At 40.1% G+C, this 19,969-nt stretch overlaps 1 protein-coding gene across 2 annotated transcripts in view; it reads left to right on the top strand.

Moving 5' to 3' along the window:
- Positions 1–8,708: 8,708 nt before the first annotated feature.
- The window catches only part of SGCG (sarcoglycan gamma), a 153,323-nt gene continuing 142,062 nt past the window's right edge, over positions 8,709–19,969 (top strand). For both annotated transcript variants that reach the window (XM_075050731.1, XM_075050730.1), the window contains exon 1: positions 8,709–8,907. The gene's annotated coding sequence lies outside the window, so the exon portion shown is untranslated. The remainder of the gene's footprint in view (positions 8,908–19,969) is intronic.

Raw genomic sequence — 19,969 nt, 5'->3', positions numbered from 1 at the left:
AAAAATTACCTTGAGGGCTACCCAATCTTGGAACAGGTTGCCCAGAGAGGTTGTCTACAGACTTGGAGGTGTTCATGACTCAGCTAGACACAGCCTGGAGCAACCTGACCTAATTAGACCTGCTTTGAGCAGGGAACAGACTAAGATGACCTCCAGAGCTCCTTTTTGATCTGAACTACTCTATGGTTCTATGAAGGCAATTTTAAGCATACGGCTTCAGATATACATATACTTAATGCCCACTAGAATGCATAGGATTTCAGCTAATCCTCACAGCTAGTGGAGACTCTAGCTCCCAGTACAAAATACAGGAACCTGCATGTCATGGTTTAAGCCCAGGCGGCAACAAAGCACCGTGAGGCCGCTCACTCATTCCTCCACTCCCGTGGGATGGGGAGGAGAAAATACAACGAAAGGCTTGTGGGTTGACACCAGGACAGGGAAAGATCACTCACCAATTATGGTCATGGGCAAAACAGACTCAACTTGGGGAAAAAAATAAAACTAAAATCAATTTAATTTGTTAACAATCAAATCAGAGTAGGATAATGAGAAGTAAAACCAAATCTTAAAACACCTTCCCCCCATCCATCCCTTCTTCCCAGGCTCAACTCTACTCCCAATTTTCTCTCCCTCCTCCCCCCCCAAGCAGTGCAGGGGGACAAGGAGTGGGGGTTGGGGTCAGTGCATCACACCTTGTCTCTGCCGCTCCTTCCTCCTCAGGGAGAGGATTCCTCACACTCTTCCCCTGCTCCAGCGTGGGGTCCCTCCCATAGGAGACAGTTCTCCATGAACTTCTCCAATGCGAGTCCTTCCCACGGGCTGCAGTTCTTCACAAACTGCTCCAGCGTGGGTCCCCTCCATGGGCTGCAGTCCTTCAGGAACAGCCTGCTCCAGCATGGGTCCCTCGCAGGGTCACAAGTCCTGCCAGAAAACCTGCTCCAGCGTGGGCTCCTCATTCCACAGGTCCTGCCAGGAGCCTGCTCCAGCATGGGCTTTCCCATGGAGTCACAGCCTCCTTTGGGTGCATCCTCCTGCTTTGGCGTGGGCTCCTCCCCGGGCTGCAGGTGGGCATCTGCTCCCCCGCTCACCTCCACGGGCTGCAGGGGACAGCCTGCCCTGGCACACCTCCTCCCCCTCCTTCTTCACTGACCTTGCTGTCTGCATAGGTGTTCCTCTCACTTTCCAATCCTCTCCCCTGCTGCAGGTTTCCCTTCTTAAATATCTTATCACAGAGGTGGTACCACCGTCGCTGATGGGCTCAGCCTTGGCCAGAGGTGGGTCTGACTTGGAGCCAGGGGACCTTCTAGCAACTTCTCACAGGAGCCACCCCTGTAGCCCCTCACCCACTACCAAAACCCTGCCACAAAAAGCCAACACAGTGCATTAGGTACCTAAGTTATACACAATGTACAATCAAAGATGGCATTCCCATAATGAAACCCAAAATAACACATTGGTTAAGCAGAGAGCTGAGAAACACTGCCCGCAGAAGACTATCTAACCTGTCTTTCCTTCACCAGTTTTAAAGAATGAAACCAATGTGCTCACAGACTCAGCAGTGGAAATGCAGATCCTAGAAATAACAAGTTAATCAGGAACTACATTTATGCCTTTCATAGTACTGAAGGTTGAAAAATTGAAGCAGAATTGGGAATAGTGGGGCTTTATAGGAGATTCTGAAACATTTTTCCCACTTCATGCCTATATAAGCAACTTTTACCTTTTTTATTACATTCATCCTAAGTGAATTCATATTTTGCAAGGAAATTTTATATTCTGCACTAGTTACACAGAAGCAAAGGCTATTTGGTTGTCCATCTCAATGTCATAACTGTTTTTTGTTTAAGAAAAAAATATTTATGTTTAATATTAAATAAAGGCTGAGATCTTTTTTTTTTTTAACAGAGAAAATATGTTAAAGAATTCTGTGATTTAATAGTGCCTTTCTTCATGACTATTTAATCTCAATTACTGTTACTGAAAATTCTTGTATTTTCCTGGAACTGGGCTTTAATTTTGCAGAGGTAGCTGCAATTCTAAAGTAGGTATTTTATTCTGGCGGCCATTTGCTACAACTCCCTTCTTTTTCAGTGGGAAAATATATCTATTTTTTTTCAGAACAGCAGAAAAACAAGAGCGAGGGCTCTCACAAGCTAGTATATTTTCTTACAAGTCATAAGTGATGTGTCACACAGGAATGTATCTTCAGAATCTTTCTGAACTTCTGTAAGAACATACAGTAGAAATTCTTCTATGAGCACATAAGGGAAAATTTGGAGTGTACTGCATCGCTTCCCTCTCATGGAAGAATACACCTCTAAATATCAGTGTAGCATCTGGATTAAAAGGTGAAAGTTGCTTTAATTAGGTACAAGCAATTCTAAAGATTATATGAGGATTTCATAACAGTCCAAATTTTTCTTGTTTTAGTCAGGATAGAAACAATGGCACAGGACAGATGGCACATCACTATGGCACATGTGAGACTGTAGCACAAGACCTGATGCACTTGTAATGAATCCTATACTGATTCTCGTGAACTATTCTAAATGGTTTTATCTTTAGAGACTACCAAGGAAGTTCTCTGTGCATTACTGTACAGAAAATAATGGTCCACTCTCTAAATATTTAACCCTGTATACAACTGAATGTATTAGTACAACAGCTGAAGTGAGTTGTATATATTCCTGAGAGCCTACAAATAGGGTAGAATTCATGACATGTTTGTGCTAGTACTACGATATATTAATTTGTCTCTGTATTGATTGTTGTAGAGAACAGTATTTGGTTTCTTTATTTTTATTTACTTTCCTTGTGCTCCTTACAGGGACATGTGTTATCTATATTCTTAAAAGTAGAAAGTGAAACAAAGATGCACATAACAATATAAATTAAACTTAAAATTTTATGACAGATATAACACATGATAGCAGAAGTAATTCCAGCACAACTACTGCACAGTAAAAGAATGATGCAAAATAACATTTCAATGTAGTAACATAGCTGAGGCACTAGATTTATTATTACCATTACTTTTACCCATTATGTCGTACATTTAAAAGACATACAGTGGACATACATTCATCTGGATAACACAAGAATTAGTGAGTTAACAAAACAAAATGATTCCTCTTCAGGACTAGATGAAATTCTTGCTAAAGTTTGAATAATGGCACAAAAGAAATTTCAAAAGTACTGATTACCACTATAAAGACCCCAAGGAATTCACATTTCCCTATATAGTGTCCTGGAAGGACATTATTAGGCTAACAGTAAGGACCTGAAAATAAAAGTGTTATGCTACATGCATGTCCATAGCAATTTAGATTGTACAGAGTACAATTTAGATAGGAAAAAAAAAAAACCAAACAAAAAAGCCCCCTTGTTAACAACATTGTAAACCCAGTTTTCAGAAGGACATTAAAGAGCTTGTTTACAACCACTGCTAGAATACCTATAACAGAGATTTATCTTCTTTGTACAACTACAGAAATAAAGATTCTAATAAGTTCAGGGTGTAAATCCATTTTTCAAAAAAAGACAAGTAAGTCTTAGTTGTTGTATTTAACCAGTTTAAATATAATACACTATTTAACAATTGTGAAACAATTACTTTTTCAAGCAATTGCTACCCTTCTACAATTGGTTTACAATAACACTTTCATGCTTCTGAACCACCTTTACCATGACACTACCAAAACACTTATCCAACTATATTGTATAACTCGTTTTGTTTAAGCAGATAGAATTAAAAAAAAACATAAAAAAACCCCAAAACCTTATGGTCAATGTGTGCCCTACTGTAACAGGATGTGTCATAATAAAAGGTTATTTCTAATGAATAATTCCTTATTTAGAACTGCAATATGGCATTTGAAATCCAATTAGTTTACCCCTTTCTCCACAAAGAGAGAGAGAAAAAAAAAAAGACAAAATAGCAACTGAGAAGAAAATAATACAACATAAACTGGTACAGAACTGGAAGGAATGAGAACTGTGTACACTCTGCCAACAGTGCATTCATATTGGTCAGATTCAAAAGGTATAAAAAGACAAGCAAAATATGTAGTCTGAATTAATTACAGTAAAATTCCATTGAAGCAGGAAATCTTTGAAAGTGTACATTCAAAAATAAGAGGGAAAAAAAAGTAAGAGGAATGAAGGAAAAAAGGGAGCAAGGAAGGCATGCAAAGTCTGAAGGGTAATTTGGAAGAACTGTCCTCGACAGAGGGAATGCAATTTGGAATGGTCCTCATCCATAGTGCCTGCCGTGAATGAACACCAAGGTAACTATCCTGTCTGGGCTTCCTCTTAGTTGGACTTAGTAGGTTTGCACTGAAAGGAGCCTAGGACCGAACCAGTACCTCCACACTGGGGCCCCTCAGTATAGAAGGTGCCAGAAAAAGCTGCAACCTCAGCTGTCTGCAAGTGACTCCTCAAATTATTGCCTAAGCTCCTGGAGAATTAATAGGGGTAGACAGGAATGTCCAAGAACATTCTGAGAATGCTCAAGTGATGCACTTAGCTTTTTGTGGGCTACATAAAGAGCTTAAACAACTTTGAGAGACAATCATGGATTCCAGATGCTGCATGAGGAATATAATGGGCAACAGAAAAACTGAAGAAGAGTATGTCTGAATTTTTACATGCCTCAGGAGTTCAGGGTTATAAGAAGTACAGTACTTCTAAAAGTTGCCCAAGGGCTTCACTCTCCTGGAGCTCATACCTAGGCTGGGTCCTTTTCACAGACACTGCATCTGAATGTGAAGAAACACCTTGTCATCCCATCCTCAGATTTCAAGAGGGGAGCTATTACTGATACATAACCATGGAGCTCAGAGAAAGGTCTGTCTTTCTTGAAGGGGATAATATGCTGTCAAGGGCGTGCTAGAAGGCAACTGCTTTATATTTTATATAGGTCCTCACAGAAGCAGCGGGTGATGATACATAGCCTCAGAAGTGTTGTTACATACTTTAGTCCTGAGGTAGAGCACCTTGAATTTTTTGACCTTGAACTTAACACAGTTTGGATAGTGTCCAGGGACATGGCCTCATAAAACCACCTAAGATTTCTTCTCAGAAGGAAGCTGATCATTCAGACATAGTCGCTCAAAACATTAAGAACTCAGCTTTTTTTTTTTTTTTTTTAGCGCTCAGACAACTGTATTGGATACGTAGCATGAGCCAGAAAGATTTCCCAGAAACAACATGGCTATTTCACAGTCCAGTATACATATTTTTGAAGGGTGGGGCTATATTGGCAGCTTAATGGCAGCGTGGCACATGACAGCACAGTGAAAAGTCATATAATAACCCAAAGGCTGCATCTTTGGAGAACGATGAATAAGCTGCTATGAGCCCGCTGAGTCGAGGTGGATCCATGCTGCCAGTATGAGCTATTCCCACCTCCAACCTTGAGCTTCTTTATTGTGAAAGTCATTTAGCTTCTGTTACAGCTAAGTAGGAATCCAAAACCAGACATAAGCAACATGGCCAATGAGAGCTGGATGGGGTATGGGAACAGGTGAGGAAGGAGGTGAACTCAACTGTTTCCATGATGCCACAAAACCTAACTGATCAACTTGTTAGCCAGTGCATTACAAAACCAAATGTCTTTAAATTCATACCTCACCCATTGCTTATTCCATTGTACAAGCAATCTGTCTTCAAAAACAAGTGAATACAGAGTCACTCAAAATAAATGAGTTTTCTTCAGGGATTTTACAGTTGCTATCAATAATATGATATTTAATTTTCTATGGAACAGATTCTTATGCACAAGTTATTACTACCTTTGAGCCTAGGTGATCAACATATCAAATTCTACTGCTGTCTCAGTGATTAAAACATATTGTGAGCATTTTACTTACACCAATAATTTTTAAAATAATACTTTGGATGTACAAATTCATGTATATTATGGTATGTTAGCAAGTACATACTTCAAGAAAATGACTGAACTTTCCACTGATTTTGATTTAATTTGCTACTGTATACAGGAAAATAATTTGCAGTACATTATCTCAAATTCAGACACATAGCAGTTCAAAGGAACAAAAGAGATTTGTTACACACAATACAAACTGGTAGCAAACAGCACCTCTGAGTGGGGCCTTTCACAAAAGATTTCACTATTAGCTACAGATCTTCATAATGACCACCAAAAAACCAGGAACAATGAAGCTCAGAAATAACTTGAAAATGCTGATCTCTCCTTCTTTCATATACACAGAATTTTCACCAGTCCTGAGCAGCAGCTCCACAGGTTAACTCCCAGGGACCTTCCAACTCCTATGACCAAACAGCTAAACATTTATTAACCATTATTTTCACCAATACTACAACAGCACCTGGAAGTCCAGACTGGCACACCATTTTTATGCATGAGATGGCTACTAAAGTATCATCCTCTAGATCTCTGGTAACAACATACAAAACATTTAAATTTATTTTTAGACATTGGTACAGTGGTAGGATTGATGAGCTACAAGAAGAAAAAGATTCTGCACAATAGAGGGCAGGAAGAATAACGAAGACAGAAAACCAAAGGGAAAGGTATGGATTACATAGTCCTACACTAAAGCAGGCTAGCTGTTCTTTTTTTTTTTTTTTTTTTTCTATTTTTTAATCCAATCCATACCCTGGCTAGTCTGTGCTTACAATACTTTGATTATTGTAAATCACTCATACAACACAAGTTTTGTACCAGACACGCTACAGTTCACTACAGTTGTCCCAGAATAGCTGAGATACAAGGGGTTGGAAGAGACTGCAATGAGACACTGACTAAGAAAAAGAAACACTTCAAAGTGTTGTAGGTCATGCCAAAAAGTTGCAGGAAGTCAACAGAGGAAGGGGTTATTCCACACATAAATTATAATCTCAATGAAGAGATGAATTTGATATTCAGCATTTCTTCCTCCCATTGCTGCAGTAAATACTTCGACGACACACTTCAGTGTAAACCCAGTAATTCCTGCTCCAGTTTCAGGTATCCCAATGTGTATTCCATCTCATATGTCAGTCATTTTCCACCTGAGGGACAGTAGCCATTCATGAACTGCCATCAGCAGTTCAGTTCAGCAGCATGAACTCCCCTTCCCATCAGCAAACATTAACAGCAATGAATCTACATGCCCATACATGCGTCAGATTGGGTCTGCTAAAAATTAAAACTCAATTCAGTTCTCCAAGGGCTAGGATGACATCAAGTCTCTAGGCAATACTGCTTTCACTGCTACTCCTGGATGTTTAGGATCTACTTTGCTATGCTAGTTGTAAAGGTGAGTTCAGTTTGGAGAGCTGAAATCCAACTCTCCACTACCCATGTGGGATGGGATGATTTGCTGGAAAATGGCAAGATACACTGCCAAATTCTTACAGAAAAAGTTTATGGACAGTGCAATTTCTATTCTGTATACAACCAATACTCCCACTCCTTTCAACCAAATACTCCCATGTGTTCTGCTCAGATTTGCTAGCTCTTTTAAGCTTTGACTTGTTCTTTTGATCTTCAAGTCCCTTCTTGTCCAACAGTTCCTGCAGTGCCTCCCTTACTTCCTACTTTTCCAATGCTTTCACTCATGCGTATTTCCCCTAATTAAAATCCCCTTTAAATCAAAATCCCTTCCTCAATGGCTCATTTTCTAACCTCCATGAGGTGGCCAAACTTCTCCCCCATACCCATCATCTTCAGTTTCACATGCATTTCCTCCCAAGCCCCGTAAAATTCTGGCTTCCCCAAACCCCTTCTCTTGTTATTCTCTTCACCTTCTAAACCCCTGCCTTGTCCATTTACAGAATATTTTCTCCTTTGTTGCCTGACCACTTTCTCCTACTCCTTTTCAGTTATTCCACTGGTATTCAGTCCTCTCTGCCTTCCTGAACACACTCGTTGTAAAATCTGTCAAAAAAAATTAATTTATCATTTACCTTCCCAACCTGTAAGTCATTCTTCTCCTCTGCCGTGGGCAATTTCCCTCCCTACCTCCCAGATCCCTTTTTCTTCTCCCGACCCCACATTCCCCCAACCTCCTCCACCACCCGCCCCCTGCTCCTTTCGCCCCCTCCTCAACTTCTGCCCTCCCCTGGCTCCTACCGCAGGGCCTTCCAGGAAACCCGCTCCCAAACTCGTCCCTCACGGACCGACCCCGAACGTCCCCTGCCCCGCCACCACCCCAAATTCACGCCCCGCCACAGCCCGACGCGGCGGCGGCGGCGGGTCCAGGCCCGCCGGGCCGTTGCCCCCCGCCCAGGCGCACTCTGGCCCCGCACCAAGCGGGACCGGGGCGCCCTCCAGAGGCGCCGGCTGCTCCCTGCCCTCCCAGGGACCCGCCGCCCGCCGAAGACGGGGAGACGGGGCTGCGATTAGCGATGGGGGCGGTGGCGCAGCGGCGGTGGGAGCGAGCCCCCTCTATCTCCCAGGGCCTGGCCCTGTCAGAACGGCGGCGCTGGGGCCGCGCCGGGCGCCTGTTGCCGCGGGGAAGGCGGGAGGTTGCGGCGGGACGCCCGCGCCCCCTCAGCCGCGCCGCCGTTCCCTCAGGGCGGCCGGCGGCGCGGCAGAGGCAGCTTCTCCCCGGCCGCTGCCTGCCCGCGGGGCGGTGTGAGGAGAAGGGAGGGAAGGAGGCGGACGGGAGGGAGGGCGCAGCCCGTTTCCCGCCCCCTGCTCGGGTTCTTCTCCTCCCTTCCCCGGTTCCTCCCTCCCCGCCGCGCCGGCCAGGCTGCCAGAGCTGCGCCCGCCCAGCGCCCGGGGCTGCCGCCCCGCCGGGTGGAGGGAAGGAGGGCGCTGCCTGCGGGGAGGAACCTGGATGAGGACTCGTGCCTCCGGGCGGGTTCGCCAGCCCCTCGGGCATGAAGGGGACGGCGGGGACTCTGCCCTGCCCCGCAGCCGAGCGGGGACATCAGGTAAGCGCCTTCGCCCCCGTCCCGTCCCGTCCCAAGTGCGAGTGTCATCTGAAAAGTTATCCTCCCGCCGCTCGCCTGAGGGGCGAAGGGCAAGAGGAGGCAGTCCTCGGTGTAGGGTTGCACTTCGGTTCGCTCGGCGAGACCCGAAAGTCGGCGGGATCCCTGAGGCTGTGCTTCTCCCGCCGGGGGTGAGGCGGGGAAGTGTGGCGTTTGGGCTGGTGGTCGTGCCGCTGGGACCCCCCCCCCCCCCCCGGCCCCTCGCCTCAGCGCCGGCGGCCGGCAGAAAGTTTCCAGCGCGGGTGAGGGGCAGAGAGAAGCGGGAGAGGATCGCCGCGGGGGGCGGAATGGGGTAGGGGTGTGTGGGGGGTGTGCTGCCTTTTTGGGGAGGTATAGGACGCTGTTGCCGGTGGGCAGTGGGTGCTGCAGCTTCCCTTCGCGTGGCAGGAGTTCACCGAACTTGTTTCACTCTTGCGTGCTGAGTTTCCATTTGTCACGGAGAGGTAGGATTAAGTATCCGTAGAGGTATAATGTCGGCGTCTTTAATGGCCACATTTTAGTCTTCTGTGAAATTGGCTTACCTACTTGTGTCAGTTTAGATATGTTTAGGAAAAGAAAACAAACAACAAAATCCTACCAGAAAGAAATGCATAGCAGCATACCTGAGGCTTCAGTGTGTTTGTTGTGTTGTATGACATAACTGTAAACTCACTGCTTTTCTTTTTGAGTCAGGCTTTGCTGGGGCTTTTTAACTGAACATTTGTGGATTAAGTATAAACTTCTAATAAGATATGTGGATTATCGTTAACACTATTGGAGATTAAATCCCACTTTAAATGCTTCACGATTATTTTCATCACCCTTTGCTCATAGCTTGTATAAAGGACAGTAAGTCAGATTCCTATTTTTTGCTTATTCTAAAATCATTTAAGAAATAAAAAGTGAACGGGGTGCACCATAGAGGTTCTAAGTACCTTTCCTACAAAGTGAAAACAACATTGAACCACCTTAAAGAAAAACAAAAAACCTCTACCTTCAAAAGCCTCCTTCTTACCAGCCAGAACAAAGAAGTGTACATTGCAAACTGCCTTGAGAGTGAGAAGATTTAAGTAATATCAAATAAGGCGAAGTCCCCCTTATAGGGAATGTTCTGCACTAACTCCCTTTGTCAAATCGGAGATAACCTACCTTGAGAATTACCAGTTGCAGTGCCGTTTTACTTCCAAATTTTCAAGTACCAAGGTAATCCCACAAAATTTGTTGCAAAAGCCAAAGGAAAAACTTAAGTGCAACAAGCTTAATGTCATTAGATCAGAAAAGTATGTATAGCTTTTTGTTTGGGTTTTTTTTTCCTGTTTGGTTGGCTTTGTTTGTTTGTTTGTTTGTTTTAAATATACTAGATTTGGAACCAGATTTAGGGGAGCATTCAAGTGCAGACTAGATTGAGCAACATACATTTGTCACTGCGGGTAGTGCCTATGAATGTTCATTGGACATTGATAAGGCACTGTACTTAAGGTGATTTTTCAGACCGGGACTTTTCTTAATAAACACAGTTATATTCCCTAAGAAGGTCTATCACTGTTAATGACCCAATGAAGCTTTGAGACTGCTTTATGTATGCTCAGTTTTTTATTAATGGACTTTTATATTGCACTAAGCTGAGAGAGGGCCGAGGAAAGAGAAGTATAGGCATGTATAAAACTTGAAATGCTTCCCACTTTTGTGTGTTTTGTTCTTTGGTTGTGGTTTGGTTTGTGGTTTGTTTTTTTTTTTCATTGTCAGCTTCAAGTTTAACATCTCACTGGGCTTTAATGCAAGTGGCAGATTTTATTAAACATATGAAACATTTTTCTATTATAAAATGTTCTGGAGTTCTTACTTCCTTAAAAAGATAGATATGACTAGGGAGTTAAAGTTTTTCTTGACAGCATGACAGTTAAAACTTGGTTTGCATAGGAGCAAGCATGTGTGGTTCATTTAAAGAAGGTGTCATTCTAAACTGTCGTTGACTAACTTTTCAACGTGTTTTTTGTGAAAGTGAATATATTGCTTGCAAGATGACTGCTAGGATGTAACTAAGAGGTAATGAATGTAGTGATGTAGGATCTATTTTAAGATTTTGAGTGCAGGTTTAGTATTTGGATGCCTATGGATTTAGTGCTCAGTTCTGCAAACAGGTATTTCAGTTAATTTTCTTCATATTGGCATCTCAGTTAAACTCACAAAAGTACTGTTGATGGAGCAGCGCTTCAGGTACACAGAGGTAGAGTATGGAATTTTGCCTTTTTATAACATACTGAAGCAAAATGTTTTGTTTGCTAATAAGCTTTCTGCTCTGATAACATGTCCAAATTTTATGTAGCTAAGCTGAGCTGGTGTTAGAAGTCAGGAGCTTAAATGTAACTGTGTGTCAAACAAATGTTCTTTTACAGCATGTGAAATCTTAAGCAATGAAAGTGGCCAGGTGGAGCAATGGAGGCATATAAAATGCCATTAAGGTACGGGAATGTGGGAAATTTGGAAAAGAAAAAAACAAGAGAAGTCATTTAGGAAATAGGGGTTTTTTTGACATGAACTTTTGCTGTAAAAACTAAGTTACCAGCTTTTGAAGATAATGCACACCTCGAAGATTTGGGGTAAAGATATACCTGGAGAAACAGTTGAGGTATTTGCTTTTACCTGAAAGCTATGGTTGCATATACAGCATTTTTCTTGTAGTTCTGTTTGCAAACCTTGTACTGCTATACTTTAAAGCCTTCTCTTGAAGACTTCTCTTGAACCATGACAGAAAATTTCTTACTTCATTGTTAAACGTGTCCGGTGTGGTTGGACTAGGTAAAATCATGGTGAAACTTGTTAACTGAGTGTAATGTTTCTGTAGAAGCAAGAGACTAATACAAAATGGAATGCTGACTAAAGAAAATTCCATCTTAGTTACAAGTTCAACACCCAGGTGCTGAGGAGTACATACTATAAATCTGTAGAAGGTGAGGGCTAGCTTTTGGGAAAGCATTCCTTCTGGTGGCCACAAACAAGTAGTATTCCTGCAGAATGAGCACAGTGAGCTTTCACTTTGCATGCCCATTCTGGCTGTTTTTGCCTGTCTTCTGTTACATCTCCACTCAGTCTCTTGTCAACTGAAAGACTCCTAATTATTTAATTTTACCTTTTATGTCGCCTTTTCTAGACCTCTGGTAGTTCATATTTTCTGCTGAATTCCTTTCAGTTCTTCCGTATTCCTTAGGTAGAGTACCTTCTATAAAAAAAAAAAAATAAAGCTGTAGCCATACCAACAAGTAAAGTGTAAAGATTAGTTTACACTTCAAGGCAGCGTGTTGTCTTTTATGCAAGAATATTCTATTGCTGATCACTTTTAGCTCTTGGTAACTCTAATCACCAAAATACCATTTTGAAGAATAGCTACATAATATTTGTCCTCATCCTGTATTTTCTCAGTTGATTATTCTTAGCTAGACTATTTACCTTCTTGAATTGCATCTTAATTTTCTCCTAGATCATGCCTTCAGTTTAGCATTATTGTTCTGAATTTTAGTCCTGTATACCAGGACTTCCAGCTCTGGCTTCTAGCTTTCCTTGAGCTAATGTCATGCTCAGATTTAACAAGTATACTCTCTCATTTCAGTTATTAATAAAGTGATAAGTATTATCTATCAGGACAGACTGGAGAAGCTCCTCTTAAAGTCTTCCAGTTTTTCAGTGTATTGGTAATAATGATTCTCTGAATATGGTATTGAAACCTGTATTTAAAATAAAACTAATGCAATGGGTTTCAGTCCACAGGTACTATATGAGTGTGTAAATATGGGTATTATTGTCTTTTATCAACTATTATAAAGCCCAAAGCAGGAATAGCATGTATGTCTGTTATGAAGGTTTTGTTATAAAACATCACAGCTTTCAAGGAAAGAAAGTGCTCTTGAGGCTTCTAGTTTAGAAATTCTTTTTAATACAATAGTTTTCACTGAGCAACCAAATACCTTTTTCTGAATGTCAGGTCAAAATACTCCTGGGCAGTGTACCTTGCAATCATAATCATGTATACTATTTGTAATTAAAATGCTGTCCACAAACCTCATGAAAATTACCAAGGTTAAATAAGTGCTAGTTTTACTTTTTAGTTTCTGACTTTAGCCAGCAAATAATGGGGAATAATATGTCAAATTATTGAGCTGTTCGATTAACTACTATGTTTTAGATAATTTCTAAAGGTCATGCAAGGTCAACATTTGTACACATTTATGAAAGCTTTAGAAGAAAAACACTGATTCTCTGTTAGGGGTGTATGTCCCTGAAAATCTTAGTAATCTGCAGTCTCTTAACAAATTGTCATTATGTTAAATTTGATGTTAAATTTACCTGCTTTCTGCTAATATGTGGAGGTTTAGATTTAACAGAGTGATACTGAACTTCTAATTATTTTTTTTCCACTTCGGTGGAGAGACTCACCATGGTGTTCCAAATTAATGTGTTTGTCAGTATTGCTGTTGATTTAAGTCACATAACAGGCATCAGCCTCTGAAATTGAAGAATTAGTTTTGGAAACTGCAACATATGTAAATCATACAAAAATATCCAAATAAATTGATTACTTGTGGTTGTGCATTAAGCATTCACTACTTATGAAGATGAACATTTAAGATAAACAATTCTGAAAACTTCATAATACCATGTCTGTATAAACCTGGTCAGACAGCTGCTGTTTGTTTTCTAAGAGTTGATCTACAGAACTTGGATTTTGTATAGTAAACACCATTGCTCTTTATTATCATAAAAAATTACTGGTAAAAACATATTTCTCTGTGTGGTAGCAAAGTAGGTAGATTTTAGAATAGGAGTTTTGAGGAAAAAGTTTCAAAATTCAAGAATTTGTACAATGTGTACAAAACAAAAACATGCATTAATTAAAAAAAGACAAAATAGCATATATATATATAAGTTTATGCTAGACCCAACAATTTATTTAATTTCAGAAACAAGGCAATTCTTTACATAACTATCTGTCAGTTGTCCCCAAATAAAGTCTTTTTCTTAGTGATGAATTCTAAACTAATTTGCAACATTACTTGTGAAAAATGTAATATGTGAAAAATCATACTGTAAAACAGTTTCCCTGGCTTGATTTCTTTAGACACAACACTTCTTCAGGCTATGAAGTTTTGCATGAAGACTTTTGCTAGGAGACTTGGAGATGCCTGTATTTTGTATATTTATTTTTCAAAGAGGTGCACATGCACATAAATAAAAAGTGCTTGGTGTTTTCCTGGTGTTGATTTCAAAACCTGCAAGTATTTGAATCAAACACCAGGAAAAGAGAATCAAAATGGAAGGATCTGGCTGATTAAATAATTTTTTTCTGGAATCTCCCACTCCACTCTCAAAAACAAACTCCCCAAAATAATTTAAAAAGAAGGTTGTAACCAGTCTTGAAAAGAGTATGGTGGCAGCCATTATGGGAGTCCAGAGATGGCCTGCCACCTTCTCCTTGCTATTTGAGCTGACACTGGATTCTGAAGCCTTCTATTCTTTAGAAAGAAGGTTGTTTTTAGAAAACCATTTACTGTGTCTTGGCACTGGCCAGAGCCGCCTTTTTGTCTGAAGTGCAAGGTCATATTACTACTTCTCTTGGGACATTTATCATTGGATAACCTGTGTTCTTCATGGACCTAGAATGAAGTCAGGAGGTCTTCTCAGGATCTTTTCAGGCATGTGATGAGTTCACTAAGCCTTGCAGACAATGGGATCTCCTTCTTCCCTTAGTTCAATGGCTGACTAATACAAGATCATCCCAGGAAGTTCTTCAATTGCTTTGGTCGGTGCAAGACAAGTCTAACTGAACAACCTTCGTGGTCTTGTCAGCGTGAAGAATGCTCTTCTGTTCCTATCAGTCTATAAAATTCTTTGAGGCAATTGTAGACACCCATATTGTGATTCCACCAGATTCATTGTAGCTGCGTGAAACCAGTGGGCTTTGGTGGGGGAAAAAACATTATGGTTGGGGAATTACTTATCTATGTATGTATGGTATATATGATAGTGTCTGGTATGTGTACTGTATGGTAGCATACATATTCCTGGTGCTTCATATTCTCCAACTAACATTTTATAGTAAATTCACTCAGATGGCAGCTGCTTGAGCATTGAGTGATTATTCCTTCAGACATCAGGGCTTCCCTTTTCTGGCAGGTTAACCAAACTCATGACAGTATGCTTCTTCACTTTTCCCAGTCAGTGAAAATATGGATGCTTACTGCATAGGTTGGACTTTGTCTGAATTAAGATCAATGGCGTTCAGAGAAGCAGTTGCTTCGTTGCAATGTTTTGAGTTTCAGGAAGTCCAAAATGCATCAACTTCAGGAATTGCTGATGAGAACTGACAACTCTTGATAGTACTGTGTACTATGTAAACCAAAAAGCAGGGGGAACTGGGTCTCCTTTGTCAAGAAAACATGATGTTTTGGATATGTTATATCACCAGAGAAATTAACTTTTTATCAGTTAGCTTACCTGGTTTCTCAAACTCTTACAGATGAATTCAACAGGATTTTGAGTTTGTTTGGGGGTTTGTTTGTTTGTTTGTTTGGGGTCTGTTGTTGTGTTTTGTGGGGTTTTTTTGTTTTATAATCATGTCTCCTTTGAAACTACCTTATTTTGGTTAGGGTTTTTTTCCTCACAGGATTTTATTTCCTCCTACTGTTTTTGCCAAAGTGGAAAAATGATATTTTGTCACATATGATCTTAAAGTTCTTTTCCAACCTAAATGATTCTATGATTCTATATATTGGGTACTCCATCCATAGAAGGAATTGGGGATCAGCCAGTCTGGAAATATTTAGAGCTAGATGTCTGCAGTCGGGCTGATTCTTTAAAAAGGAGATTCTAAAATTTTGAAGAAAAACTTTGATTGAAAAGGCTAGAAAAACATGAAACCAATTTTGTTGTTGAGCATACAACAGCTTTTCAAAGGAGCAGATGTTTATATGTTTGCAAGTGGAATGAACTAATGGAAATTATGGAAGTTTTCCTCCATCCCAAGAAGTGTTATAAAGAAAGACCATAGATCATTTGAATTTGTTGTTTTGAAAAAAGTATTAATATGTTCAAAATACACTTGAAGATTTTTCTAAAAGAAAAGATAGGTAGATTTCTTTAGCAGTTTGTCCTGGGCAAAAAATTATTTACTTACTTTGCACGTTTTCACAGTATTGCTTTAGGGAAAGGATAGCCTACAGTAAAGCCTTAGTTTAGAGAAAGAAAGGTGAGAAATAATATAATTTCTGTTCTTACCTGGAAGAATGGTGCAAGCTATATGGATCACTTCATAGTGATATCATAGATATCATTGCAATCGTAAAAATATATATATATATGGTTTTAGCACAGCACTTGATGCTTTGGCTTCAGCACCCAGTTCCCTAAACAGTTGAAGAGCTATGAAGAGCAATTCTGACATTCTGCAGGAGAGGAAGGATTCTTTTCTTTTCTGTCAAGACTGTTTTATGTTTTTAATAAATGATATGTTTTTAAGTGAAAAATACTTGTTGTAAGGGAGGCTCCACTTCTGACAGAGCAGAACTACGTCATACATATTTATGAATCATTTGTTGGTTTTATGAAGCTCACTTTCTGCTTTACATTGTCACCAGCATCAGCAGGAAGGATGATGAGCATCTTTGTTCCAGTTATTCTATAATAGACAGGAAAAAATGGATGTTTAAAATAAAAAAAGCAGGAGACACTCTGAAAACCTCTTGAATCCCAGCAGCTCCTACCTGGTCCTCTATTGACTGTGAAAATTCAGATCTCTTGGTGTTCTGGACTTTGTGCATTTTTTTCTGCGTTGGGGTTTGATCACTTTGGAGGATCAGTTCATTCTAACAAGGCAGTATTTGTAGACACAAATTCCGTACAGTAGCCCTTTGTCATGTTGTCATCTATTGCTTCCACTTTCTCTGTTTAAAGTTCTATTCTACGAAGGGTGTTTTTGATTCTTGCTGTTGTTTTCTTCCTCTTCTATCGCATACCTACAATGAGTGTATGCTTTTAAAGAGCTGCTTTAAAATTAAAAGAGTCTGCTTTCCAAGTTGCTTGTACCAAATCTGATTGAGGTCTCCTTTGCTAGCAATGAAAGGGCAGTTACGTATATTCCTAATCTATTTGTCAAAAGCTTCAGCATACCCACCTATTCATTGACATATATGACATGACATAAACAGTTCTGGAGTAGTGTCATAGGAGATAATTGTTTGGATTTTATCTCCTGACATGAATAAAGAACACATGCAAGAGAACTATCAATGAATTTTCTCAAAGTTTTTAAAATATTTATTACCAAAAACTCTCAAAGAGCCTGAGTTGTAGGAGGGAAGATTCTCTCAAAGGCAAATAGTTACTTAAAAACCTGGGAAGAGAGAGTGGGAATAAATGGTTATTTTTTACCCTAGATGAGACAGAATACCAGTGAGGTGTTGGGATAATAGATACTGGAACATGTGCTGTTCAATGAACTCATAAATTATTTGAAGAATAAAGCTGGTAGGAAGGAGAGCGCTTTAGCTGAATAATAGTGAATTAATCAAGGTAGTTGGTACTGAAACAGCAGCACTATTTCCTGGGCATGTAACTTCCATTCTCAGCTAAGTAACTTCTCAAAGGATCTTTGCTTTAGCCCTTGCCCTCAGTCATTTGTTTTTGAATACTGTTGGATCCTCAAAGAGGAGTAATGGAATTATTGACTATAACTTTCTGAAAATATGAGTTCACAACTCAGTGATGATCAGAAAAGTGAATGGAGTATTATGAATTAGTAGAATAGGAACCAAGGGCAATATAAAAAAAAATATGGAAAAAATTGATATGTTTCTATTAATTTTAAATACCATAGGCAGTTACTCTATCTCAAAGATACAAGGTTCTAAAAAATTCAGGGGAAGGCAGAAAACATGTCAAGGAGATGCTATAGCTTCTTCAACAGATAATCAAACAGGTTACAGCTCTTCAGCTTATAAAAGAGGTGCTAAAAGGTTATGTGACAGAAGTCAGTGACATTGAGTGGCATGAAAAAAGGTGAAGATGGGCTCATTATTCACCGTTTCTCATTGTGTGATAACGGTGAAATTATCAGTCAGCAATAAAATAAAACAAATTATTAAGTAATTAAGCTGTCAAACTCATTGACACAGGATGTTGTAGCAGGTATATATATATGTAAAGGACCTCAAAGCAGAGTACTCAGATTGATGGATTTTGAGTTCACTGGTAGCCATCAGGTGGAGGTGGTCCAGAGCCAGTTTCTGTGCTAGAAGGTCTCTTAGTCTCAAGTGCAGAAAGGTAGAAGAACATGCCAATGATAGAAGTGTCAGTCCTTGACGTGTTTCTTACATTATTTTCGTAAGCATCCTTTTTATCTGAAACAAGATAGTGACTTGATATACAAAATCTGGCCACCGTTATGTTCAGCTGTATGCTATGGATGCTGTCTTCAGCTGCAAATGGACAATGTCTCAAAGGACTGTGTTCAGATAGCCTTCTACCGGAGTCTAATTAAATTATCTTGTCAAATGTAGTGTTTTAATTCAAGAACATTCAATGCTTTCTTCTTGTTCGGTCTGTGTAGAGAAAGTTACAGCACAAAATTTAGATGGTCCTTTGAACGAAAACATCATTAATAGTCATGACATTAAGTTGTGGTACTAGCTGGTTTAAATACCACTAAAAAAGGCCAAAAAAAGCTGTGGTTTGGGGGATAAGTAGACTCCTTCATCATTGCTTTTTCAAGGGTGGAATTACCAGGACATTTCAGTCAAGTTTTGCAAAGAATTTACCCAAGATATCAATAAGAACTTTCCCTGTTCCAAAAGATTATTTCAGGTTAAGCGTTGTAGACGTGCTTCAGTTCTTCATGCAACTGAACATTGCTTTGAAATATATGACAATATTATAGTATTGCGCAGGTCTTTATTGGTTCTAATGCAAGGGCATACATTAAGAAATTGAAAATGCAACTAAAGATACTACATTTGAAGGCATATGGTTGATTTCATGTTAGTATTGAACATAGCATGTTTAGGATTATAGCAAACTTGAGACTGCTGAAATCTTGAATTCTAACTTCTCAAAAGAAAGGCAAGGTCAACTTTACTCAGACCAGCAGTGAAACTTCCCCCTTTCCCCTGCCCCCCAGCTAAACTAACAGGGCTTTGAGGAAAATATATACATTTATGGGAAAAGGTCTTTTTTCTCTTCTTTAATAATACCCTTTTGTTAGCATACACTGTCATCTTAACAGCAAATTTGACTGATGGCTGAGAGCAAAATAGCAGTCTCATCAGGCCTGCCTTTTTAGGGGAAGTCATTATACTTCTTCTGAAGTGTCTGCAGTAACCCATCAACATGGGTTATTGGGTTTTTAATACTGTATAATTATGATATATGTATGATTCTGCTCTTTGTCTAGCTTGCATCTGCCTAATCCCTACTCAGACACCCTTTTCATGAGAATAGAATAGACTGTATTTTTTGAAACGCTAGCCTTTGAGCAATAAAGGAAGTATATATAGATAAGGGAGTTTTCACTGTCATTGCTTTCTTATTCCCATAAGTGAAGATTAATCTTATATCTGAGACAAATGAAATATCTATACTAAAAGAAAACACCCCTCTTTGCCCTTAAGTATAGTGCTGTGTGTCTCTATTATCTTCTAGTTAAACCTAATGATGGCTAAACTGTTCTCAGTTTGGGGATTATCTTTTCTTGAGACACAGGGGGTATCTAACACTTTTTTTGGAATTGTTACTGTCATCAGTGAAGCTCAAGGGCAGCCTTGGCTGCAGTGACTGTGAAGTGGTGGAGTTCAAGACCCTTAGGGCAGTGAGAAGGGTGGGCAGCAAGCTGGCTATCCTGGACTTCAGGAGAGCAGACTTTGGCTCCTTCAGGGATCTCCTCGGGAGAGTACCATGGGATACAGCCCTGGAGGGAAGAGGGGCCCAAGAAAGCTGGTTAATATTCAAGGATCACCTCCTCCAAGCTCAGGAGTGATGCATC

The sequence above is a fragment of the Buteo buteo genome, chromosome 18 (assembly GCF_964188355.1).
Source record: "Buteo buteo chromosome 18, bButBut1.hap1.1, whole genome shotgun sequence".
In the NCBI taxonomy this organism is placed as follows: domain Eukaryota; kingdom Metazoa; phylum Chordata; class Aves; order Accipitriformes; family Accipitridae; genus Buteo; species Buteo buteo.
Note: the sequence above shows the minus strand (reverse complement) of the source record. Positions and strands in the feature narration are given on the sequence as shown.